Consider the following 26,708-nt stretch of genomic DNA (forward strand, 5'->3'; position numbering starts at 1 on the left):
TAATAACCTCCACTTCCATCCACGTTGTTGCAAATGGCAAGATTTCATTCTTTCTCATTGCCAAGTAGTATTCCATTGTATATATAAACCACATCTCAAACTGAGAGTTGATAAGGGGGGAGGGGGGTTGGGGGGGAGTGGAAAATGGGTGATGGGCATTGAGGAGCACACTTGTTGAGACCAGCACTTGTATGTAAGTGATGTATCATGGGAATCTACTCCCAAAGCCAAGAGCACACTGTATACACTGTATGTTAGCCAACTTGACAACAAATTATATTTTAAAATATAAATTAAAAAAAAATCAACTGATTAATTCATTGTTTTCAGTTTCTCTACAAAATGTAAGCAGTAATTGAAAGATAGGTTTGTATATACATATTATGTTCTGCTATTTTCTCCTATAAAGAACTTGTAACATTAATTCAAGCAAGAAATGCAATAAGTTAAAAGCTTTCTTTTGGATATGGAGTTTTTTTTTTTAAAGACATTAATTCTCTGGTGTTGAAAACATACTATCAGTCCTTGTAAAGGACTATTTTAAGGAGAAATATCAAATTATGTCAATATTACCTCACTTGCAAGATTTTAGGAGACTTTAACCTATTGTTAATGCATGATTTGGGGGTGTTTTGTTTAGTGGAAAGCAAAACAAACAACTGCATAAGAAATCTTAGAAGCATTATTTTTAAATTTACCATTTATAAATTCCCAAGGCGAAAATCCTACTGATGATGTATTTGAAACTTAAGGATATAATAGGGAAATTTTTCCACAAGTTAAGTTTTAGTGAGTTTCTGCTGTCCTGTATATCATGCATACTTCAATTTCTCATTTCAGTCATTTTTCATTTGCAAACAGGCCCAGGAAAATGAAAGAAAATATCTATTTTCAAAAAAATACATTAAAAATAAATATATTTAGGGGTGCCCGGGTGGCTCAGTCAGTTGAGTGCCCAACTCTTGACTTCAGCTCAGGTCATGGTTCCAGGGTCATAAGATCAAGTCCCATGTTGGGCTCTGCACGGAGTGTGGAGCATGCTTACGATTCTCTCTCTCCCTCTGTCCCTCTCCTCTGCTCACTCTCTCTCTTTCTAAAATAAAATAAAATAATAAGTAAATTTGGTTTTGAGACACTAAGGACAATTCTACCCACATTCCAGATTTTTATTTTGGAAAAAAATATATACCCTCAAATATCTATACTATTTACAGAAAAAAATAGCTGAAATAAGTTTATTTATTTAAAGACTGGGTTGCCTATAAAGATATTTTGGGTTAATTTATAATGACACTAAAAAATTGCATTAAGAAACTTCACAAGTTTCACTGCTATGAATTCTGTTTACCTATATTTGCAACTTATAGAACATTATTAATATTTTAAAGGAACTCTAATGGGATAAACACTTTAATACGTCACATAAGAATTTATTTGTTTAGCAAGTTAACTTGGTAACTAGCATGATACATTTAATTGTCAACCTTACTATAGCAATGATTATATCCATTGATCTGCAATATGGAATTCTTAGTTTTTTTATTATCATAATACTATTTGGGGTATTAAGGCTTTACCTAAAATGAATTATGCATACCCAGCAGGGAAAGAGAGTTTATATTTTGTACTACTTGTTCTCACATCACAAAGTGAATGGTGGGTAAGAATATTTTCAAAGAACCCCTTTGGGGGCACCTGGATGGCTCAGTTGGATAAGCATCTGACTTTGGCTCAGGTCATGATCTCACTGTTGATGGGTTCCAGCCCAGAGTAGGGCTCTGTGCTGACAACTCAGAGCCTGGAGTCTGCTTTGGGTTCTATGTCTCCCTCTCTCTCTGCCCCTGCCCCACTCATGCTCTGGCTCTTTCTCAGAAAAATAATTAGTTAATTAATTAATTAATTTAAAAAGTTGTTTGAATAACCCCTTTGAACACAACAATTTCATTAAATAATGTGAAAACAGATAGTAAGTATACATTATTGTTTTTTGAATGAAATGGTAAGTGAATCAAGTGCTCTTGAAAGTGACTGAATGTCCTCAAGAGTGGTACTTTCTGTTTGCCTGGAATGCAGACACTTTATATTAGTAAACTTTTCTAAACTTCCCAGTGCAGTCACCATACCTAAGCTTAGTTAGAGGAGAAGCAATATTACCTAGCTAGGCAGATGAAATGTAAAATTTTAGCTTTTAAGGTTTATAGCTATTTAGAAACCAGATTTAAACCATAATAATTCTGTTAATTTTGAACTATACGAGGTCTCTTTGCCATTCAACTTGTATGACTAGAAGTACTTGTGAAGTTGTTATAGAGGAATCAAGAAAGTAAATCATCTCTTCAAAAACATTCATAGAACACATATTGTGTACCAGGCACAGTGATGCGTACTTGGAATTTTGAGCTGACTTGCTCAAGGATCATAAAAGAAGTGATGCTTACTATTCTAGAGAACAAATGTGCTTAGACGTAGAGGGGATAATATAGTGAACTATTCCTGAAGAGTTTCAGGAAAGGCTTCATCAAGTTTTGTTGGACCTGTGTTTTCAAGGATGAGTGAGTTTTCAAGGGGTAAAGCAATTGGAGTAGGGGGCACTTATACGAAGCAGATAAAGTAGACTGTGAAAACCATAGAGTCATGAAATGATCTTGCTCTGTTGGCTTAAGGGTTTAAGGGTGGGATTGCCTGGCAGGAATATGGATCATTCTCCATAAACTGTTTTGTTGGCAAAGAATTGCCCATATGAATATATAAATTCCTTTCTAATCTGGAGTTTTAGTAAGATAAACTCCAAAAACAATTTTTGATGTAGTATTACTTTATAAGCATATACTTCTTAATACAACCCTTGTTTCCCGGTATTAAAACTGAAGATCTTTCTGGCATCCATTTGTGGGTGCAGTATATGAAGATGGAGGAAAAAGTAAATGGGGCCTTTTCTTTTTTTCTTAATTTTTAATTGTTAATCGATTTTTAATTGATAGTATCTTTGGAGGGAAAGCCTCTCTCTGTGCAGCTATAGGGAAATATAAGATGGCTGCTTGTTTTACCAATGTTTGTCACATAGATTATTCTTGTGGTTTCTATTATGTGCTTTTTCTATGGCAAAAAGAATATTGCAGGCAAATGAAAAAATTTCATGTTTTCTATAAGCTTTAAAATAATTTTAAAAGTTAAATTGAATATGTAAATTAGTTCACATAACTAGTTATTTCTTCCATGTAGTTATTGTTCATCCCTAAAAAATCGAAAATATATTTAAGATTTTTCATAACTTTAAAAAATATCCAATAATATCAGATATCTTTTATGTTGAACTAAAGTGTATTCCAAGGGGGCGCCTGGGTGGCGCAGTCGGTTAAGCGTCCGACTTCAGCCAGGTCACGATCTCACGGTCCGTGAGTTCGAGCCCCGCGTCAGGCTCTGGGCTGATGGCTCAGAGCCTGGAGCCTGTTTCCGATTCTGTGTCTCCCTCTCTCTCTGCCCCTCCCCCGTTCATGCTCTGTCTCTCTCTGTCCCAAAAATAAATAAACGTTGAAAAAAAAAAAATTTTATAAAGTGTATTCCAAGGCTACCATTTCATAAAATAATTATGGCTATCTTTATTGAGGTCTTTAAAAAAATTTTTTTTTAATGTTTATTTAGTTTCGAAAGAGAGAGAGAGAGGGAGAGAGAGAGAGAGAGGGAGAGAGAGAGAGAGAGAGAGAGCCTGAGTGGGGGAGGGCCAGAGGGAGAGGGAGACACAGAATCTCCAGGCTCTAAGCTGTCAGCACAGAGTCCAATGCGGGGTTCAAACTCACAGACTGCGAGATCATGACTTGAGCCGAAGTTGGACACTTAACTGACTGAGCCACCCAGGTGCCCCCCATTTTTAAAAATTTTAAAAATTTTTTTAATGTTTATTTTTGAGAGAGAGAGAGATAGTGTGAGTGGGCGAGGAGCAGAGAGAGAGAGGGAGACAGAATCTGAAGCAGGCTCCAGGCTCTGAGCTGTCAGCACAGAGCCCGACGTGGGGCCTGAACCCATGAACTGCGAGCTCATGACCTGAGCCGAAGTCAGACGCTTAACCGACTGAGCCACCCAGGTGCCCCTTAAAATTTTTTTTAATGTTTATTTATTGATGTCTTAAATGCAAGGTCCTAGATTAGAACTTTTATAAACATTATGGCTAATTTTTAAATGGTTTGTTTGCATAAGCCACAGAACTACTAAGTGTAAGTGCCATGGTGTGCATTCAGTTTATGGCTCTTAAAATTTCTCTGTCACACCACATTGCTACTCTTTCCTATTGTTCATCAATTAAGAGACTAAGGAGTTATAAAGCACAATGAAATTCTACCAAAATATAAGACCTTAACCCCCAATCTAAGTCACAAATGTCTGGTACACAGCATTGCAAAAAAAAGAGCTATTCAGTGATGCTGGCTGGATGAGTCAATGAATAAATGAATGAGTTAGAGAGGAAATGATACTGGCTACAGTAGAAGCACTGGAAACCCCTGGCATTAAGTCACCCTAGCAAAAATCTGAAACCTGTCTATCTCTTGGCTCCTCAAGGAGTATATTTTACAAGGAAGTCTGAACACTTATTCATTTGGTTATAATATTGTCAGATGTCTTCTCTTCATTTAATAAATATTTTTTTGAATGCCTGCTAAGCAGGGTCTGTTTCAGTCACTTCAAAATATTTTCCCAATTGTTCTGTTTCATCTATAGTCCCTAGATGAGCACTGGATGCATTATTTTTTCTAATAATTCTTTAAGAGTTCTGCAGATGTTTAAATGATTATTTATAAAAGACCATTTAAATTGTTTGTTTATAGTGGGCAGGACACAATATCTCATGCTCCTAATTAAATCTAATGAAGTCAACATCTCCAAATGTTTTTTAAAAATGAGCAGTTTCCAATGTGGAAGTAGGACATTAGTAGTTCTTGAAATGTTGCCTATTTTATTCAATAAATAAATGAACGAGTGAATGAGTGAATAAATGACAATTCCTGTGTAGCTTTTTAATTTCAAAAACGAAGTACAAGCCCCTTAAAATCAGGTTTTGTTAAAATAATAAATGACTCATTTGACATACACTGAAGAGTAGCTAAGAGAGTAGAATAGAACTGTTGATTTGGGTTCCTTTGATACAAACAAGTTGTGATTTAAGAAATAACAACTCCCCAAGCTAGTGTGTTATAGTCTGTAGTACCATAATTAATATTTGCTAGTGTTGAGGATTTCCAAAAGACAAAGTATCTATAAATAGTAGTTATTAAGGAATATTCAAGGGAAAACTCTGACCCAGAACTATTCTATTTCACTGAGATTGTTCGTATGCCAACTAAAAAAGGGAATTTGAGTGAGTTTTCTAACTTAGAAAACATCTACCCAAAATTTTTGTTGTTACTTTTTTGTAAACTACCTATTTTTTCTTTACTGACTTATGAAGTCTCTCTAATCAAAATATTTGTAGTTATAAATATGGCCTTTGCTAAAATACTTAGACCACATAACCAAGTAGGTATATTTGTTACATCTTCCAAGCAGTCCAATCATTTGAGTACATACACAGTCCAAACAGCCTATATCTTTTTCTCCTGTCTTTGGTTCATACCTGTTTGCTTTAATGATATAAACAAATTGAAAATCCATTAATACAAGACTGTGACTGGAAACTTGACTAGATAGCATAGTTATTCTCACTTCACTAAACTGTTGGTTCTGTTCTAGGTGCAGCATCTTTAAAATGGGAACCTTGGCTTTCTATGATTCTTTCCCACCTGTGGCAAAAAATTAAAAAAAAAATACACATATAACTTGAGAACAAAGAATTGAACCCTTTATTGTCATATTCATAAAGCAAGTGTTCCTTAGACAGCTAAACAGTAATGATTATCCTGGAGTTTTCTTAGAGTGATTGAGTTTACCATGGAAAGATGGTAGATAATTTTGGTCAGGGGACATAAATAAGTTCAATATTTTATTTTGTCTCCTTGTTATTTAAGCAAACATACCATCACTATTCTAATTTTAGAGGACTGACTTCTAAATATTCTTGTCATATATAAGAGATTGCTAAATTCTGTCTGAGAAAGAGGTAAGACCATAATAAATATTTATGTTCTTTCTTGTTAGTAATGCCAACTAAGTAAATATTTTATATTGTTCTTACTTTTATCATATTTTAATATAATTTAATGCTAAGAGAGTGGAAAGTAGTATCATTGTAAAAATAACGTAATGATAATAATAGCATAGACCCTTCATTGAAGACTTAATATTTGTTAGTTGCTCATTTTTTTTTTCATCTTACAAGTTAAGGGCTCCCAATTGCTAGATGAGGATACCAAGCCCCTTTTGAGTTTCAGTAGGTTTCCTGATGTCCCACAGCTGGTAAGTGGTGATTAGGGACTCAATGACAATAAGAGTGAATGTGAAGACAGTACTCTTTGGGCCCCAAGCTATAAGCTATAGTTCCTCTATCAAGAGTAGGAGTGACAAAACAATAATATAGTGAGAAAGTCTTTGCAAATACATTTTAGTCTATCCAACATTTGGTTTGGACATCTAAATTGGTAACACTTTTAAAATTGAAAATAACTCCTAGATTTTCACTACCCTTACATAATAACTCCAAGCCACATCTCTGTGTGCCTTTCTACCTCATCTGACATAATAAGAGAGCCTATCAAATAAAGCCCCTATAATTTTTCTTCCTTTTTATAACCAGACTATTTACAATGTGAAATATATGTTTTCCCTCTTTGTTAAAAGGAATATTTTCTTCTTATGTATACATTTACATTTTTTGAAATGAGTATATAATTGAACTTGAGAAATACCAAATTAAATTTTAATGGAATATAGAATGATAAATTAACTTTTAGATCCAATTTTGAAATAAAGAATGATTTGTTGTCATCTAAAAATCATACTCAATACTGCAAAAATGATTTGGGGTCTTATTTTGTCTATAAGAGCTGTGGTTGATGCTTCCCAGTCTTGAAATGGATTCTCAATTGTTAGTGACAACCAAATATATTATGCTCATGATAGTATGTATTTTCCCAAGGATGTTGAAGAAATTTTGGGAAAGCGGGTGGAATTTCTTGAAACAATTTGCCAATATGAAATACTGTACATATCAAATTGGCCCTACTACCATCTTTCCCAGACCATTTATCATAGCTCACAAATCAAGCCCACATTTTCTGTTTCTGAAAGACTTGGCTAATAAAGAAGATGTGGGCTTCAAATCTGAACTTGTCAATCAATCTTGGGAACAAAGCAGTAATGATTTTCGTCTATTGATATTTTATTTCAATGAAGAGCAATGCATATGAATTTACTGCTGATGTGATGGACACTTTTACTTATTGTCCAGATTCTTTTCTTTATATTCAGCATGTAGAGATGTTTCAAGAAGTTTTATCAGAACAGGTCAGAAGAAAAAGATCCATAGGAATAAATTTTAGAAAGCTGTCAGCTCTATCTGCTCTTTAGTTTCAGCAATAAGTATAGTTTAACAACATTTTTTTCTCTTTCATCTGTGCAACATATTGTACCAATTTTCATCAAAAAATTACAATTTCTATAGGTGTGTGTCTCTAGATACCCTTAGAATTCTGCTCCCTGACCCTAAGAGTAAATTGATCTTATGCACACCTGTCTTCCTTAGGAAACTTGCAAACTTCATTTTTGAGTTGAGCATCAAAGAGATATGATATTATTAGACAGTAGAGAGCTCAGGTAAAAAGTCCAGGAAGTATCTTGAAGTGCTTGAAGTTTTGAAAGGCGAATTATATTATCTGCAGCGAAGAACTATTTAAAGTAGTTCAAATGCTCCAACATAGTTTTTATTATTATTTAAAAAGGTCAAATCCACTGTAAAAATTTTAAGACAACATTTTTCCCTTCTGAGTTAGAAATTTTAAAGCCCAAAATTTCCAGGAACTTGTGTAGCAGTTATACAGTTTTCCAAATAATAAGGACTAATTAAAAGTGTAGCTATGTTCAATTAAATCTTTTCCCTAGCAGTTCTAGGAAAGAAAGCAATTTGCATGACTAAAAATGATTTGTTTTTATTTTCAAGATGGAACAATGGGTTATAAAACTTTTTTCTTGCACAAAATCCTTCCAACATATGTGTAATACTCAGAGATATCAAGAGATGAAAGCTTTCCATGAAATATGTGGAGGTTTTTAGGCCAGAAATAGCAGATCTTTTGGGTTGTCAAGCAACTCAGATCAATTCATTAACTTATCTTCTTGTAATAATGGAATTGTCTTGCATTTAATTATTATATAAATATAATGGAGAAACTATGGAGTCACACTTTTCCACAATTTTAGTGAATATATTAAGATTATGCTTCATTTACTGGTAAGATAAAACCAAGTAGAAGTCACTTATTTTATATTTCTTTGGACAGCTATTAACCAAATTTCAGTGCCTTTGGGTCTTAGATGTGTTTCCTTGAAACTAAATAATTCCCCTTTATATCCATGATTTCATACCTAAAGTTTGTTATAACTAAGTTTGTTGAGATGACAAATAATGTGGAAAAAGAGAAATTTTGTTTTAATATACCATAAATGCAAATTTGTAGTCCCTTTTTTGAGAACAAGGTAATGTTCACTAAGGGAAATTCACTTACTTTTCCAGGTAGAGGAATCATCTTTGGAAAACTTCTGTTCAACAGAAAATCTGTTCACATACTACTTTTGAGGCTCAGGGCTGAAGTTTACACCATTTTCTGGTAGGCAGGACTTTCAGAGAATAGTCCAAGCCTTTGCATGACATCAAACATCTGGATGATAGACTCAGTTTTCCATATTTCATCCCAATGATTTGATGTAATGTAGATGAAACTTATAAATCAGCATCTGTTCCCATTTATGTTATGCAGACATTTAAACTCCCCTGGCACTCTTTTAGAAGGGTGAGGACTTTTCTTTGAATCTCCCATCTTTCTTGTGGGCACCACGGTCTTGGGATTGTCTAAACATCTTCTATTCTGAAGACCAGCACTGATGTTATGTAAAGCCATATGGAGGGCAGTGGATTTATGAACTACTTAATTTCTAATGGGAAAGACTTAGCAAAATAACATTCTTGCCATTTTATTTCATATTTGCAATTTAAAAAGTGAGTAGGAGAAGAGGTGTGATGGATGATTGAGTCACCTTTAAATCTTTGCAAAATTTTTAAATGCATCTACATTTCACTTTGAAGGTATTTTGCATACCAAGACACTTGTGGAAAAGTCCATCAGGAAAATAGCATCTACACATTATCTGACCTATTAAAGAAAGATACATATTGTTGTACTTGAAAACAAAAATATTGATTTACCTAGGATGTGTATTTTTGTTGGTTGATACCTTCTTGAAATTAAAATAATATTGGAGTTACTATTATGGACTGAATTTCAGAAACAAAGGGGAATTTTTACTCGAACAAAGTCAAAGGCAAAATAGTGAAGAGGAATTTATTTGCAATCCAGAGCAAGAATGGAGTGGGCACAAATCTATAATTTAAAAGTTTTGTAGCCCAAGAAAGCTTGGTCACTGGACCCTCTGCTTTCAGTTTCAGAAGAAGTCTCTTAGACACTAAAGTTACCACATCAAGCCTCTGACTTTTCTTTGTGTATACAAGTTCCCTTCTTTGTGTGAGTTTCCCTTTTATAGTGCGGGATTTCTAGATTGAAAATATCATTACAGAAATTATTCAGTGATGACTGCCTTCCAATAAATATAATTACATAAATATAGCATAATTTATAGCAGGTGAAAAAGGCAGGGACAGAAATTATAAAATCTGGTGTGTGTCATATTTTACTGACTTGGTTAAAAATGATTAAATTCTAAACTTTTCAGGGAACTGAAGTCTGCCAAAGTTTGTTAATACATTTCACTTTGTTTCTTGAGGATATGACAGTTGATAAAAATCAAATAATTGTATCTAGAATCCAAATGAAAAATATTTAATTAATATGTAAGGATCACTCACCTGTTTACTATTGTCAATATTTTTTAAACTTAACAAATTAATATTTTGTCTGTCTTCTAAAATAACGATGATATATATCATATAGATATATATCATTGCATTATATATAATATTTGCTATATTTGCATACATGTATGCATACATAAATACATAACATTGCATTATGTTTAGATATATATGTATACAGATATGTGTACACATATACCATATGTGTGTATATATGTACATATGGATGTGTGTGTGTTTTTTATATATAAAACGTTTGACACAGTTCTCTAAACATGCTTTGGAAAAAATTAGTATGTAAAGATTTACTCCCATTATCAGAGCTGAGCATGAAATCTTGTACCAAATTTGAAGGACTTATGAGGCCCAATTTAAAATTTTGTTGTTTCATAATAACTTTGGAAAAGGGCATTGTTCCTTGTAAAATACCCACATGTTCTCCTTTGGAATGGCTCCAGACTGTAACTAAACCACGACGTTGCCCCCTGGTGCTTTATGTATTGTTTAATTGTTTGCCTTTGGTGGATGTTTTTATTAAAAGCCTATTATTTAGGATAAGACCAAAGTGTCATTTTAAGAACAACAGAAACAGAGCTGTTCAGTCCCATAGTTCTTTTTCATAGGTGTGTTAGTGAAAACTGGATGCAGCTAATGAGCCTGCCAACATTTTTTCTTGTAATACTTCAAAAAGAGCAACAACAACAACAAACAAAACTCTGGGTTTTTATTTTTCTCCAATAAAACATGGCCGAATTGGCTTAGAAGAGCTGTAAGTCTGTGTGGCTGTACCCAGGGCAGAAGGGGAAGAGAGGTGTCTGCATGCTGTGTCTACCCACTCTGTCTGTGTTTGGTCCATGACAGCCTGGAGTTTCATGCACTTTGGTACATGCGGCCATATGAAACCCATGGAACACGGAGGCAGGGAAGTCCATGTGTCAGGGGGGTCATAGTGGGCTTCCTAGGGTATTTACCAAACCCATGTGTGCTTTAGTGTATGTCAGAGCTATAAAGAAAGTTTTTAATGTCCTCCCCATCACCACAGGTCAGATGCAAGGTAAGTATCATTCTGAGATTCTTAGATCACTGTGCATATAAATTAGGTCTGGGAAAAGTTTTTAATTCAGTGTTCTTCTTGAATGTTTTATTTTCTCAAGTGGCATCATATTAATCACGCAACTGATTTCTCAGAAGTTGGTTCTGGAAAGAATTCACCATGTTCTCTAGCAGTTCCTTGCCACAGAGAGCAAGCAAGAATTTGATTAGTCTTCTTCCCAATCTTGTTTTTGTGACTGTGACCCACCCTCAGGCAAAAAACTTGAAGGCAATATACCTTGATAAAATTTCTAGGACTTAAATGATCTCATTAAATTCCGATGCTAGATATTATGTTGACATTTGAGGAAATATGATTATTGACAAAATGTAAGCCTGTTATACACTATATCACTTCAAAAGGAGAAAGGCCATTAGGGCATAATTACATCAGGAATAGTATACACATTTAGCTGGTTTATAAACTGTCACTTTCAGAAGTACGAAGACGTATAAAAATTTCCAAAGGTTCCATTATGACCCTATTTCCAACAGTATTCTCTGACAAACTAAATAAATTACTGCATGTATTGGACCTTTGAGGCTTGGGGCAAAGAATGGAAAAATTATTTACAAAAGCTTGAAAATATTTAATCACTAGAGGCAGGGGGGCAACAGTGTTTTAATTAGCAGGTCCTCGGGCCATTGGCTGACTGGAGGCTTTCTCAAACAACCACACAAATGCACTGAATAGCTGTTTGCCAGCCTTAGGGTCAGGCCTGAGATGAAACAGATAAGATAATTGGCTCTAATGAAATCCAGAAGGCCTTGGCTTTCTTGTCTGAGCTTGGATTTGAAAAGTGCGTGTGGAAGTGAGGCTTAATTCAAACCAGAACTGAGCTAGGCCCGTTTCTTAGTGACTTTGATATTGTTTGAAGTTCTAAAAGTGTTCGCCACACCACTAGCCTGCTGGGCTGGGCCTCCCTGGTACCCTTAATTACTAAGCTTTATTGCTGACTTTACTACACAGGAAAGGGGCCATTATATGTTCCATCAACATCAGCTCTTCTCAGATTGGAGGAAAGGACAGGGTTAAAGGCCACTGTAGGAAGGCAAAAACTTCACTTTGAGGTAGTCAGATCATTTACCAGTGTTGAATTTCACCATTATGCACATACATTCCTTAGAACACAGAAGCCCAATTTCCATTTTTTAAACAAGTGATTACTTTTCAAAACATTTTTGTTTGTGCCTGTTTTTCGCAGAAAGAACGTTTATTTTGGGGGTCTGAAAATATTGCACCTGATATATTGAAAATATATATATACAACACCTCTCAGTCATCAAAATACAAAAGGTCTGGTTGAATTCTATAATAAGGAGGATTATTATTAATGCCCCTTTGAAGTGGAAATAAGTGAGGGACCCTCCTGTGGTGTGAGAGTTGTCCTGACACCCTCAGGAATAAAGACCCCTCAGGAGACTCTACAAAATTAAAGCCTGGCTTCTAGAGTGTTTCACAAACAGGTTATACATAAGGGTTCCCAATCCAGTCCAAAGCCAAGAAGCACGCAAAACTGAGGAAGCCTCCCTCTTTAGGGGTCAGCTATAGTATCACCAAAGAGTCTATCCTCCTGAAGCTTGCTGCTATTCCTCTTTTGGTACAATTGAAAAAGATGGTTTCTACATTTTAATGAAGTAACAATTATTCACCCCTTAGCCCTCTTAGATGAAGAGACCTGGACATGTCATAAATAGCCAAGGGACATGGAGTCAGAGCCCATTTCCTGTCCTATTTAACACCTTTTGGTTAGGAAAATCATGAATGACACCATCTGATTTGGCTCTTTTTGAAATAAAAAGTTAATTATTTTTGCATTATTTAAGTAAACTTGACATTAATGTGTTCTCATTTCATGCATTATCCTGGTGACCATTCATTTAGTACTCCTTTCTGAGTGTTCTTTTGCACAGGCTGAATTTGGCACTGGTTCTCCCCAAGGATGTGGCTTCACCTAAGTAACCACATGGAGAACCCAGGGAAATTAGCATTAAGAAGACAAAACTAAGCCTTTACTCCCTAATTTCTCCTAAAAGAAATTAAGGAGGCCCTTGACAGACCTTGGTCAGTGATGAACCTGATATCAACTCAACACCAGTCAGAAAAAAAGAAGAGTCTTAGAATACTCAGCTAATTCAAAATAATTGCTTTTTCATTAGACACTGTTATTGACTGAATGTGTCTACCCAAAATTCATTTGTTGATACTGTAACCCCCAGTGCAATGGTGTTTGGAGATGGGGCCTGTGGGAAGTAATTAGAGTTAGATGAGATCATGAGGGCAGAGTTCTGATCTGATGGGATTAGTGAAGAGACATCACAGAGCTTGCTCTTCTCCCTTTCTCCCTCTCTGTGCACTGAGGAGAGGCCATGTGAGCACATGCTGGCACCCTAATCTCAGACTCTAGGCTCCAGAATTGTGGGAATTTCTATTTCCGTTGTTAAACCATCCAGTTTATGGTGTTTGGTTATGGCAGCTTGAGCAGAGTTAAGACATCTACGACAAAGATCTTTGGGAGACCAAACAACCCAATAATGGTTCTAAATTTGAGATAGCAATGAAAGGATTTTCCATACTACTGTGTGCTAAACAGTAGATTCAGGGGATGCTAGCAAGTGTTTCTCAACGATTAAAATATCTTATGTTGAAAAAAAAATCTCCCCTTAAAGATAAATAATTTGCAAAAGCAAATTTAAGACAACAATTTTAGATATTAAGGAAATTTATCATATTATTTAATGTGTTATTTCCTCAAATTACTTGAACATAGATTGCCCTGCTTCCCAATTACTTTCCCCCAAAATGATTATAAATATGGAAACTAGCATTTTACTGAACATAGTTTGGAAAATCCTGACATATAGGGAACAAACTTGGTGAGTATTTCAGACAGTTCATTATTAATTAAACATAATATAAAAGTAAATAAGATCATTTATTCTTATGATACTCGATATAGTTAAACATAAGTACAATATATGTTATATATTATTTATAATACATCAAATTTTATTATTAGATAAACTGAGCACACAGATGACCTATATTCTACAGATTATCATCTCCATTTTCCACTGGTTGCATCTGCGTGGTCCTTAGCATAGAGTCATAAAGCCAAAAAAGAAAGGAGAAACAGAATCAACAAGAGAGAAAAAGGGAAAAAAGGGTCAGTTTTCTTTGATATCACTATTAAATCATCCAGTGAATTTTCTTAGGGTAAAGTTACTGCCATTCAAAATTATAGCAAATTGGTTGTATTTTACAGTTACTGTATATATTTTGTTTCAGCTTAAATATGTGCACATATCTCCCAAACTTATTTGAGATCAGATATGACACATTAAAAACATGGATTTGTTTCTTTTTAACGCTTACAAATAGCAACTAATTGCAGTGTGAACATATAATTGGTTTTATGGGTAAACCCATTTATGGACTTACAAAGTTTTAAGACCTCATTTGTTATTCATGATTATGTTTTGCTGAGGGAAAAGGGGGGAAATTAATTTGTCTTTATGTCAATAAGGGAGGGTTTTAATTAAGTGAATATCTTTCATGATAAGAAAGCACACCTGAAATAAGACAGTAAATGTTAAAACATATTACTTTTCCTGGTTAAACAAGTGGCTTTGGAAGCGGATCCTGTGATATCATGGTGTGGCAATGTCATTTGGTTTCTAAAGATAACATTTCTAGATGTACAGATGTTCTCAACTTTATTAAACCACAGCTGTGGTTATCAGATGTTTATTCAAAAGATACTGCAATTATCAAAACAATAAATCAACAATGTCCTTAGTCATTTGCTTAAAATGCACTTTCAAGTACTAAGTACTCAGCCAATGTCTTAAGATGTCCATGTTGGTTGAATTATACAAGCAAAAGAAAAAAAGCCTAAATAAAAACAAGCGAAGACAAAAAGGTTTTTTTCTATCAAAGGATTCAGACACCATGAAATAGCATTATGACAATGAGCCTTTATGACATTAAAAGAAAATACCTTTCTTGGATAATACAGAAGAATACAACCTTTCTTGGCTAAATTGACCCTGATTCCAATGTGCTACATATGGGATGTGCTTGAGAAACCATGGTGTGGCCACAAGGAGCAATGTTTCATGTGATGGAGACTCTTGTACTTCTTGTTCTGGGAGAGGCAGATGTGTGACAATTCTCTTCCCAAAATGACAGCTGAGAGAAGAATAAGCCTACAAAATGTTTCCTTCCATGACCCATTAATAGCGTTTTTTGGGCCCAGCGTAAGAAAGAAGTCTCTTTATTGCCAAAGTTCAAAAGTTCTGCATCTATTGATTTGTCCTCAGACATTTTTATATGTTGGACAAGTTACTTAAAAGATCACACAAATTAGTGTCAGGATAGAAAAAGAGTTGGATGTTCCATCACCATGAATTCAAAATGAGAAACTGAGTGCATTACCAAGACAAACTTGAATGGATTTAGAAATATACTGAGAAGAAATCAGTTCTGGTTTCAGTGTTTCAGTTTGCCCCACAGTGGCTTGCCTTTGCTCATACCACATTTTCCCTAGGAGGATCTGGGCTGCAGTGCCTGCCCACTGGTGCAGATATGACTATCTCTTGGTAATTATCATCCTTTATTTGCCTTCCCATGAAACTGCACTTTTAATTTTCAAAGGGTACAGGTAAAATGTTAAGACCTGGATCTATATGATGTGATTCTTTTGAAATGTTAGTGTATTGATTTATATTACATCATCTAATCAACTTTTGACAATTCCATTAGCATGGAATGTCTTTAATTCTGTCTTTTAAAATACATTTATGAAAAAAAAACATTTTCCATTTTCTTTCTTTATGAAAACATCAACTCAAAGCTGGTTTCCTGAATGCTTAGATTCATTAGACTTTTTTCCCCTTTTGTAATACAGGACCAGCCACACACCAATGCCTTCTAACCTTCTGGCAGGCAGGTATGCCTGTGGGGGAAATACCATAGAAACTGAGGTTTATTGGAAACTTGTCCCCAGATAAAGCTGTCTCTGAAATGGCTCCTGAGTGGTACAGAAATGGCACAATTCTATTCTGCCTTATCAGTGTCTCGGTTCAGCCTTTGGAGCTTGGAGCATTTTTCATAAGTAGTAGATGTGCATAAAGCTGCCTTAGGAATAACTGATCTAATACTAATATGGGCTCAACTCTAAGCTAGTTGCTATGGAGGAAAATGCAGAAGTATCCAGTAGTCTCCCTGGAAAAGTTTACAGTCCTGGTTGGGAGTGAAAATTACTATGAAAAAAGCATGAGATATTGACCATTCAGTAGAAGAACACAGATAAGGGAAAGGGTTGCTGATTCAAGCCTTATGAGCAGGACCCACTTCCTCAGGTATCCAGGGAAGGATAATTTCATACAACACAGGCATATTATCATTCCTATTCAGGGGCAGACCCTTTTTATGGGTCTCAATCTTGTACAATGATGGGGACTCTCAGAAAAAGAATACAAAGGAAAAATTTCAAAAATAGGTGCAGGGCTTCCAGAAGTTTCTATGTGAGTGGAAATTAAGCTTCACAAGCTTTATAGTAAATATGTCTTGGTTCATATAATCTTAATGCCTTGGATTGCTATTATTTGGAATGAAACAATGTACAACATATCATGTAAAGAGCCTTAGATAAAATTAGGGGCTATCCTAGCTAGGGATGGGAAGCAGACATTTTACAAGGGTGGAGAATCTCTTAGAGAAACTGCACTGATAGAGAATGGTCTTGTCATAAAAATTCAACTTTGGTACATTTTTCATCCTAGGGCACAGAGCAAGGAGATCAAAGTAAAGGATGTTTTTTCTCTTACCAGTATATGTTAAGGTCGATAATGAATGAATGAATGAATGAACAGAAAGGATCCATAAAGGGAAAATAATGAAGTCAATTTAAACAAAACAAATCCAAGTGGGGGTAGTGAGAGCAACCAATGTTTGCTTGGGGAGTATACACTTTTATTTTGGCTTTGGTGTGAAGAGTCTGCACCTGTTTGTGAACACGTTCAAAATCTGGACTGAGGCAAGTCCCTGAGTTGGCCTGGCTCTGACTTTTCTTCTAAGGTGTAGTGTTGCTTTAATGTGGTTCACATGTAGGGTGTTTCATCTTAACTAGAGTGATTTATATTAATGAAATGAAACAGAATATATTGACTTCTCAGTCTCTTTTAAAAATATTAAATAAATATGTCTAGGACTTTTGTATGATTGTGTTTATTAAAACAAATGGAAAGCTTTAATGCATTCCAAAATAAATGTGTAGGTGACCCTGAGTATGGTTAAGTCCATTAGGAAAAACAAATGAGTTTGGGGTTCCATATCCATGCTGAAAATTCTAAATAACCATTAAGATCAGACAGCATCAATTCTAAGGCAATTAATTCTGTGATTTAGGATATTCTTTTGTCTGGCTTCAGAAACTTTTTTCCTAAAACCATGATTCTGAAAATATATTCAGGGCATCATTATAAATCTGATACTAGCTCTCCTTAGAATAGACCTCCTTGGAAATAAAGTATGTCATCTTTACTTTTAAAGTGTCTTTGAAAATGTTATTATAATTTAAGAATTTAGGTTCTAGTGTGTGATTGGTATTACTAATATAGAACAAATCATTTCAATAGAATTTAACAAAGCAGCAGAAATATTCTTTTCAACTCTTAGATTTCATTAGTGTACATTTGCCTATCCCTACACAACACTATCATGTAATTAAATTCCATGGAAATGAAATAAGATGAATAAAGTTTTAAAAAAACTGGTTGCTTGGATTTTTTTCAGAAATTAACTATCTGGAAAAAACATTAGACAAAGGATAATTCATATATCTGGTTGTCTTCACTGCTGGTTGAACTATAATTTATTCAGCTGATTATGACATTTAGAAAAACCAGAATTAAGGGAAAAATTTACTTGCTAGGACCATAGTGACACACTTTTAATTCCACTACTATAAGTTAGCAGTAATCTATTTTGGAGAGACTTTTTAAAGTCAAGGCTAAGAAAGTAAAACTGAATAAAATTTGTATTTAAAAAAATCTTGTCCATTGTTGTGGGCAGATTTCGCCAGATCTGTACCAGAAATTTGCCTAATGCCATGTAACTATGGGTATTTGGTAAGCACGTCAGGTGGCAGCTACAACATTTTTGAGAAATGCTTAGCTCCTCCATCTGATGGTTGATACATATTACACTACCATAGATTAGCAATTGAAAAATTAGGGGCACCTGGGTGGCTCAGTCAATTAAGCATCTGTCTCTTGATTTCGGTTCAGGTCATGGTCTAAACAGTTTATGAGATTGAGCCCAGTGTCAGGCTCTGCAATGACAACACAGAGGCTGCTTGGGATTCTCTGTCTCCTAAATCTCTGCCCCTCCCCCTGTGCTCATTGTCTCCCTCCCTCTCTCTCTTTCTCTCTTGCCTCTCTCTCAAAATAAATACTTAAAAAATTTTGTTAATGTTTTTATTTATTTTTGAGACAGAGAGAGACAGAGCATGAGCAGGGGAGGGGCAGAGAGAGAGGGAGACACAGAATCCGAAGCAGGCACCTGGCTCCGAGCTCTCGGCCCAGAGCCCGATGCGGGGCTCAAACTCACGGATTGTGAGATCATGACTTGAGCTGAAGTCAGACGCTCAACCAACTGAGCCACCCAGGTGTCCCAAAATAAACATTTTTTAAAAGAAGAAAACCTATAGTTTTATTTTTGGTATATTGGGTATATATATATTAAGTAAGTGATATTCTTGTGGGCCTCATGGTAGTGATGGTGATCATAATGATGTTGATGCTGGTCATTTAATAAGTACTAAGATTGTTACGGTATCTTACAGCATAGAAAATAAATCTGTGAAACTTCAAGAGTATTATCAATTAGAAAAGAGGATCAGAAGAAGGGTCCCTGTGGGTAAAGAAAGTACAGAAATGGCTAAATGAAGACAAATAAAATAGATAAAAGGAAGTGAGGACAGAGTATAATGGCCTGAGTAGGAAAAAAATTAGTGGAGGAAAAATCTAAAAAGCCTCTTAGAGGAGTAAATAATCAAATCAGGGGTAACTTTTAAAAAAATGGATGGGAGTGAGGAGTCACTACAATTAAGAAAAAAACAAATATAGTAAATGCCATTATTTCAACTGCTATAATTTATGATCATTGCCATTATAGCTTTTTTGGTCAGTATATTTTGTCAGTGCATTTAAAACCCCAAGGAAGGCAATGTGGTCAGTGTCTGTACAAATTGATCAGTTCTTATGTTGTGATTGTTAAACATTTTGAATATCACCAAGGTGTAAAATAATTCTTTTTTACCAAAATGGGAAAACTTTAGCAATTGGTTGCTAAAGTGATTGGTGTCAGATTTCAGAGATAGATGGAATTAGGGAGGGAATCCTTTAATCCCATCACACTCTAATCTCTAAAGGCAGAGTTGAAAGCAAAAGGACTCACTTCCATCACAGAGCCAATGACCAGCAGAGCATAGGTTCAAACATGGATGGTCTGACATCAAGCCCAGGGTTCTTTAAACTAGATTCCATACAGCAAATTTTTTTTTCTAAATATACATCCCCAAAGGTCTGTCTTGCCTGGCATTGTGCTATTGTGGAGAAGTTTGAAAGCTTGACTGATTAGTGGCTGTTCTCTATGAACCTGACATAAATGCACACTTTCATGACTTAGAGAAAATAGTTGCAGTAATATTTTTTTAACTTGGCCCATCATCAACAGCCCTAGTTTCCTTATTCCTGTCATTGTACTTTAAGACTTCACCACAAACACTCCTTTCCTGCTTCTCCTCTGAAGATACTGTTCATAGTTCATCACACCCACTGTGTTTAGAAATGGTGGCCATGCTGGACTTGAACAACTCCTTTTTAGCTGCCTGTGGTTTCACCACTTAAATATGTTAAATTTAATTAGGCTGTGGTTGCTAGCCCCTTACTTTTTAGCTTTCTATTCTGTCATTTAGTGTTTCCCTTGCACAGGGGTGAAGAGAAGTAGGGGAGGGGATCCTAAGCCAAATCCAGGTCGAGCTATCTACCCAACCAGTAGCTGATTCTACTACTGACTCAGAATCTCTGTTTCCCAACCTCTATAGTATCAAGAGACCTTTGCATTAATGGAAACATTCCTTCTTTTACTTCTATGCACTTCCTTGACTTCATGCAGAGAAACATGAGGGGCAAAATAATTGTAAGCATTACAGCCTTTCACTCTAACGACCTTGACTCTGTACTGGGATAAATGTCTAATTATGAAGAATTCAGCACAGACCACAGTAGCAGGGCTGATGTTTGCTTTGCACACAGACCAACATCTGTTGTATCTTTGGAGTGGGACTCTTGGTTAGAGAAGCTGAATCCTGCTGTTCTCTTAAAATGCATGCTTTGAAAAGAAGGTACTCATATTTTGGTCCTGAGAGATACTACATCATAGGTTCAGGCTAAAGGCTTACAGCCACCAAGAAACTATGGGTAAATGGTTAGATTTTGAACCTAATCCCTAAACCCTAAAAATCAGAATCCATTCCTTGAATTAATCCTAAAAAAATTAGGACACATTTTTCTGTTTTGGTCATTATGGTGAGCAGAGTTGACCACACGGCAGTCTCCGCAACCACTCATGGCTACAACCTCCAAAGAGTGTCTGTATGATTGATTTTAGAAGCTATGTAGGTACAACTTCTATTTTTCTTGAACTGAACTTGGGAGTGGGCAAAAAGAGGTCTATTTTCTACAAATGTATTAGCATCATCCCTTAATTTCAGTTTATTAGTTTTGTGATATAAATGCAGGAAACAAAGAATTTCATGTGCATTGTCCTTTGAAATACCATAGCAGTTTAATCATTCATTGTTTTAACACTTTTTTCTAGTTAATGTGAGTAGTACAATCAAATGTAACATCATTTCAGGTGCAAACTATTTCTATATAGGAAACCAATTTTTTAGTTTGCCACAGTGTTATAAAGCACATTGCCTAATTACTTAAATTATTGAGAGCCTGAGTTCAGGAACCAGATTGCCTGGTTTCATACCTCAGCTCCTTCACTTACTATTGGCTGTGTGACCCTGGACAAGCCAGTTAAGCCATCTGTGCTTCAATTTTTCACATCTACAAAATCTCTCTATTTCACATTCCTACCTCAAACTGGCTAGAGAAGGGCTTCTGGGGCTTTTTTAGAACCCATGGGATGCAGACTGGTGTATACATAATACACATTTGTAATGTTACTGTAGAATTGTTTTAGGTCGAAGTCTCTTTGTAATAAAAGAGATGTGTGGTTATTCCTATGTCTTCATCATTCAAATTACTTTCATTCTTATTAAAACTATTCTTTGGGATAGTACTTGTTCGCCAAGTCCACAGTGCCAACAATTTTTTTTTTTTTTTTTTTTTTTAGCCATTATCATCTTTCTCAATCCCCTAGTAATTTGATATTCTCTTTCTTAAACTTTGTACCCCTCCTGATTTTTATAACACTATGGTCTTCTGGATCTCTTTCCATAATTTTAAGGGCTCATTCTCTTGCTTTTTGTTTTTCTTGTTTTTCCTTCTGCTCCCTGAAAGATAGAGTACCCAAGGTTCTGTCTTAGGCTCCTTCTATATTGACCTAATAATATATCCAAATAATAGAAGGTTTCATATTCATAATTTGGTTTGGTAATAAGAATATAACTTTGTTAGAAAAAAGTTAGAAAATAGACAAACATAAATATCATCACCTGTATAATTCTCACAAAAGACAGTGTAATGATTTTAGGATGGATATGGCAATTTAAAAATTCTCATATTTAATTAAGTATAATTTTGAATAAATATTAGATATTAATTTAAATTAAGTCCTCCTAGGGAAAAGTAAAGTGGAATCCTTGTAAGATATCTACTATTTTGACTGTTGATTCTGGTTGCAAATGCTGATTAGACAACTTCAGAAGCCATTTTGGTGATACTAATGGAATGTCTTTGCTAGAAAATATAATAGTAGACAAAAATACATACAATATTTTCCTAGAAATGTATACTTTAAAAATAGCACTTTCTCTTACATAATCACATTTAATCCCCTAAACTCTGGAAGTAATATTTTTTTCATCCCCATTTAATGAAGGAGGAAACAGAATAAAAACTCTGCTTATTAATAAATGTTGTATAAGCAGATTATAGTTTTTAATCTATAATTAATAATGATAAATCATTTATACTGTAATTATGAAAGTAGTACTTGTTTATTATAGAGATATGGAAAATAAAGACAAATATAAAGAATAAAATTAAAAATATCATTTGGAATCCTAGAATCTAGGTGTAATTTAAAATAATTTAGCATACTTTTTTATATCTTTCAATAGTATTTTTACTCCTGCATTTTTAAATCAATAAGCATTTTCCTCATGTCCTTAGGTATTCTTTAAAACATAATTGAATTCAAATTATGACTATAAACCCTTCTATAATTTAGGTTGAATTAAACTATAATTTCTTTTTTTTAAATTTTTTTTTTTTAGCGTTTATTTATTTTTGAGACAGAGAGAGGCAGAGCATGAACAGGGGAGGGGCAGAGAGAGAGGGAGACACAGAATCTGAAACAGGCTCCAGGCTCCAAGCTGTCAGCACAGAGCCCGATGCGGGGCTCGAACTCACAGACCGTGAGATCATGACCTGAGCCAAAGTCGGACGCTTAACCAACCGAGCCACCCAGGTGCCCCTAAACTATAATTTCTAATAGTTACATAATATTATTTTATCAGTTTTCTAAGAGTAGACCTCTAAGCTGTTTACACACTCTTATTATTTTAAATATTAACCAGACTTAAGTTTGTCTCCATTAAATCTGATATTTTTCTTAAGGAAAAAATTCTGTAAGTTGAATTATCAGTCAACAGATATGATAATTTTTTGTTTCTTGATACAAAGTGCCCACTTGATTTCCAAAAATGATCCTAAAAATGTATAATCCCACCAGTAACATATATGAGTACTAATTTCACCATAAGGATTGTATATTCCTTACAAGTAAATAAAAGTCTGGTTATTTAGTGTGGTTCTACATTTTTCACTTACCTCTCAGCCTTATTTTTTCTTTTCTCTCTGATTCTTCTAATCCAGTTTTCAACTCTTCACTCCCATGCCTGTCATGATTCAACTTCATTGAAATTTTTACCATTTTTTTCTACCATGTTATGGCTTCAGTAATTCCATGACTGGCACAAACTGTTCCCTTTGTCTGAAATTATTTTCTTCAGGTGGATAATTGCTTCTTTTCCATTAAGCTGTGAGTTGCGACTTATTAAAAGATTATAAAATCAATTATGTGGGTCAAGAATGGCGTTTTTGAAATGGGCTTTAAGAGAAAATGCAAAGATGTAAGTATTGTTTTATGAAACGTGTGTGTGTGCATGTGTGTGTGTGTGTGTGTGTGTGTACACATGTTGGTTTACAAAGTGAAATGTATTTTTTTTTTTTTGCTCTTGGTCATGTCTTGAGAATTTTGAAATACACTGCTTAAGCAAGGCAACTAAAATATCATTTTACCTTTCCTCTATATCTTAGAGACAGTCAACAACTTCCTTTTTGTGTCTACATGCATAGCTATATTTTGGGAGGTACTAATTTTAAATTAACAAGGAAAAAATTCTGTTATCTGTATTGGAGGGCTTATCACTTTGTACTGGGGGAAATTTGCTTTACAGATCTGTTTTACAAATGCCATTTGAGCTCCTGTAAGTATAGGAGCCTGTCTTAATAGTATAAAATCCAGCATGTGGCAAAGAGATTGAGTGTAGATGCTTAATGGATGCATGCTGGATAAATGAGTGAATGAGTGAACAAATCTGTGAATAAGACAGTCTTGTCAAAGTCCAGCTTCAGCATTGTTTTCAAATGGGAATGTCACAAATACAAACTAATTTTTAAATATTTATGAAATATATACCGCTTGGAAAGGTTTTAAAAAGTAACTTTAATATTTTTTGTGTGACGATATACAACTGCTGTGTAGATGACTATAGGGGATTATTTGGTTGTAAGACAAGTACGTATGTGCAAAGTAAGATCACTTTTCAAGGTTTTTATTCATTGGAATCTTGGTGCTGCCCAGGTGTTCAGCAGCTTATTTAGCATGTCACTGTATCACTACAGCAATATCCATTGCTGCCATAACACCCAGTTTTTAAAAAATAAAAATAATAAGTCACATAACTAAACATTTGTATACATGGAGCCAGACATCTGTATGTTTGGAAAAATGGGTGATCAGTGTATTTTTTTACTTATTACTTAGATATTATTTTCATGCTAAGCCAATTGAAAATCCATAGTCTGACTCATTGGTAGTATGTTTTTATCATAACTAATAAAATAGTAAATATTATTTGTGCTATCAGGCCACCATGGAAAGTACATTCTTAGTGGTGGAATGAACATTGTGGTTGGAATTGTGCCTGGAAATAAGTTGCTGATGAATAAAAGTCCACAGTCAGTCTCATTTCTACTATCCCCTGTAAAATGGAGCATAATTTACCCACTTCCTATCTAACTCACAGAAACATTGAGTGATTAATTTGATATGTATCATATACCTTCATCTCTTCATAGATTCATAGCATTTAAAAACATCATTTTTCATCCAGTAATGCTATCAAAAGGCCGTGAAATTGTCAGGTTTCTGAGAACATGGTCTTTGGAGTCAGGTAGATTTGGGTTTGAATTCCAATCATGCAAGTTACTTGCCAGATAAACTTGACAATTTTTTTTTTCACTTCATTGAGTCTCAGTTTAATTTTCTATTAAATAGGAGATCAAAATACACAGTTTCTGGTATGTTGTAGGTATCACAGCACTAGACATAATGTAAGTTGTGCGGCTCCATGCCTGGCATGTGTTGGATTGTCAAAATGGCTGATAAGTTTATTGTTGTTGTAAGAAGAGTTAGCTTGCCTCCAGCATAAGTGAACTATTTCTTTAGCTTTGAGATGAATTCTACTCCCCTATCATTTTAGATATAAATAAAATTAAAACTCCTTGATCTCTTCCTGATGGAGGAGATACCCTCACCCTGCACTTCAGAACTGCATTCAGTTCTCAAGTTCTTCTTTCCTTCTCAGTCTCTTTCTGGCTATGCCTGAGGGATTTAAATTACTAAATGAGCTTGCTTTTTTCTTGTTCATCTTGTATTGTTATGCAATTAAAAGAAAAAAATCTTGATGATGCTGCCTTCCTCAAAAAGGCCACATCAAAAGGTAGAGTTCACCAAAAATAATACACACTTTTTCCGAAGACACAAACAGTTCCTTGAAAAGGATGTCATGCTGTAATTTGTTTTGTGAATTCTATAAACCACAGAACATTTACTTACAGTAAAGTTTGACCTTTCTTTTCCTTTCTTTTTATGCTTACAAAGCTCCATCTTCTCTTCTTTTGAGAAGAAATATAAAGGCTAACATCCTTTTTAAAGTATGTGTATGTGTGTGTATACACATATAGATTGGATTTTATTGGAATATTGAGTTTAATTTTTAGCCAGGGTCTTTTGGCTTAATGCAATAATGTTTTATGGAATGCAATCACTTGTGCAAAGACCAAAGGGAGGCCCATTTGAAACTTTACAAAAAGAATATTCTGTGCTCATAGGGTGATGGGAAATGCAATATGTGCACTAAGCCCCACATTGCACCCCACTGAAAGCAGAGAAATCCCTATGACTGATTTGATGGTAGTAAAATCTCTTTAGGGATTTTTTTGGATAAAGAAAGTAATAACAAGAAATGGGCACATAATTAAGTTTCCAAAATGCACGTGTCACAAGCATCTTATTGTCCCTCTGGAGGAGAAATTTACTTTTGACTTAGGTAGACATTTTTCCTGCTATGAGCCCATTTAAAAAAAGTCAGCCTTTCCAAATTCTCTAAACAATCCTCTGCTATTTGAGTTATAAAAACATTTTACTGTCATTTGTGTTCTATTTTCCACTCATTATGGCAGTGTTTTACAACCACCAGGTTGCTATAGAAATGAAAATAAACAAAGATTTGGAAAGATACATGTTTCAGGGGCTTGTTCTGCCTCTCTTGCCCGAATATGTGGATTATGTTCTCTAAATATACTTTCTTCCTCGGTTATCCAATTGGTCTTTGCCTAAGGAAACAAAATTGAAAAATTTGTGGTCTCATTTATGTAAAATTTTTCTGAAAGTTTTCATAAATTATGTTCATGTCCTAACTAAGAACAAATTGGTCTAAAAGAAAGAGAAAATTTATTAAAAAATAAAATGAAAGAAAAGGGAAGGAGGGAAGAAAAGATGGAAAGGAAGAGGGAGAAGGAATAAGGTAGGCATAAGAGAAGTTAGAACTTAAAGTCTGCTGTAAAACTAGCTTCTCCATAGGTGCCCATGGTAACCATAAGGAGGAACTTATTTCTACCTGGGAAACCACAGGCAATTTGCAGGGGTTTAAGAAGGAATCCATAGTTTTCTAGTGCATTACCCTGGAGAAGATTTTGGTCCTCTCTGTTTTAGCTTCGCATTGGTTGCCTACAACTCAGTCCTTTATTAACTGGATACTGGCCGGGCAACTGTCCATTTCTAGCCTTAGCT

The 26,708-nt window shown here is 34.8% G+C and overlaps 1 protein-coding gene across 1 annotated transcript in view; it reads left to right on the forward strand.

The window, feature by feature from the left end:
• Positions 1-26,708, forward strand: part of HDAC9 (histone deacetylase 9) — a 742,193-nt gene that overhangs the window by 549,463 nt on the left and 166,022 nt on the right. The gene's annotated exons all lie outside the window — the stretch shown is intronic.

The sequence above is a fragment of the Lynx rufus genome, unplaced genomic scaffold (genome assembly GCF_022079265.1).
Source record: "Lynx rufus isolate CCGP_SWC_20201006 ecotype Redwood Valley unplaced genomic scaffold, mLynRuf1.p SCAF_4, whole genome shotgun sequence".
NCBI lineage: Eukaryota > Metazoa > Chordata > Mammalia > Carnivora > Felidae > Lynx > Lynx rufus.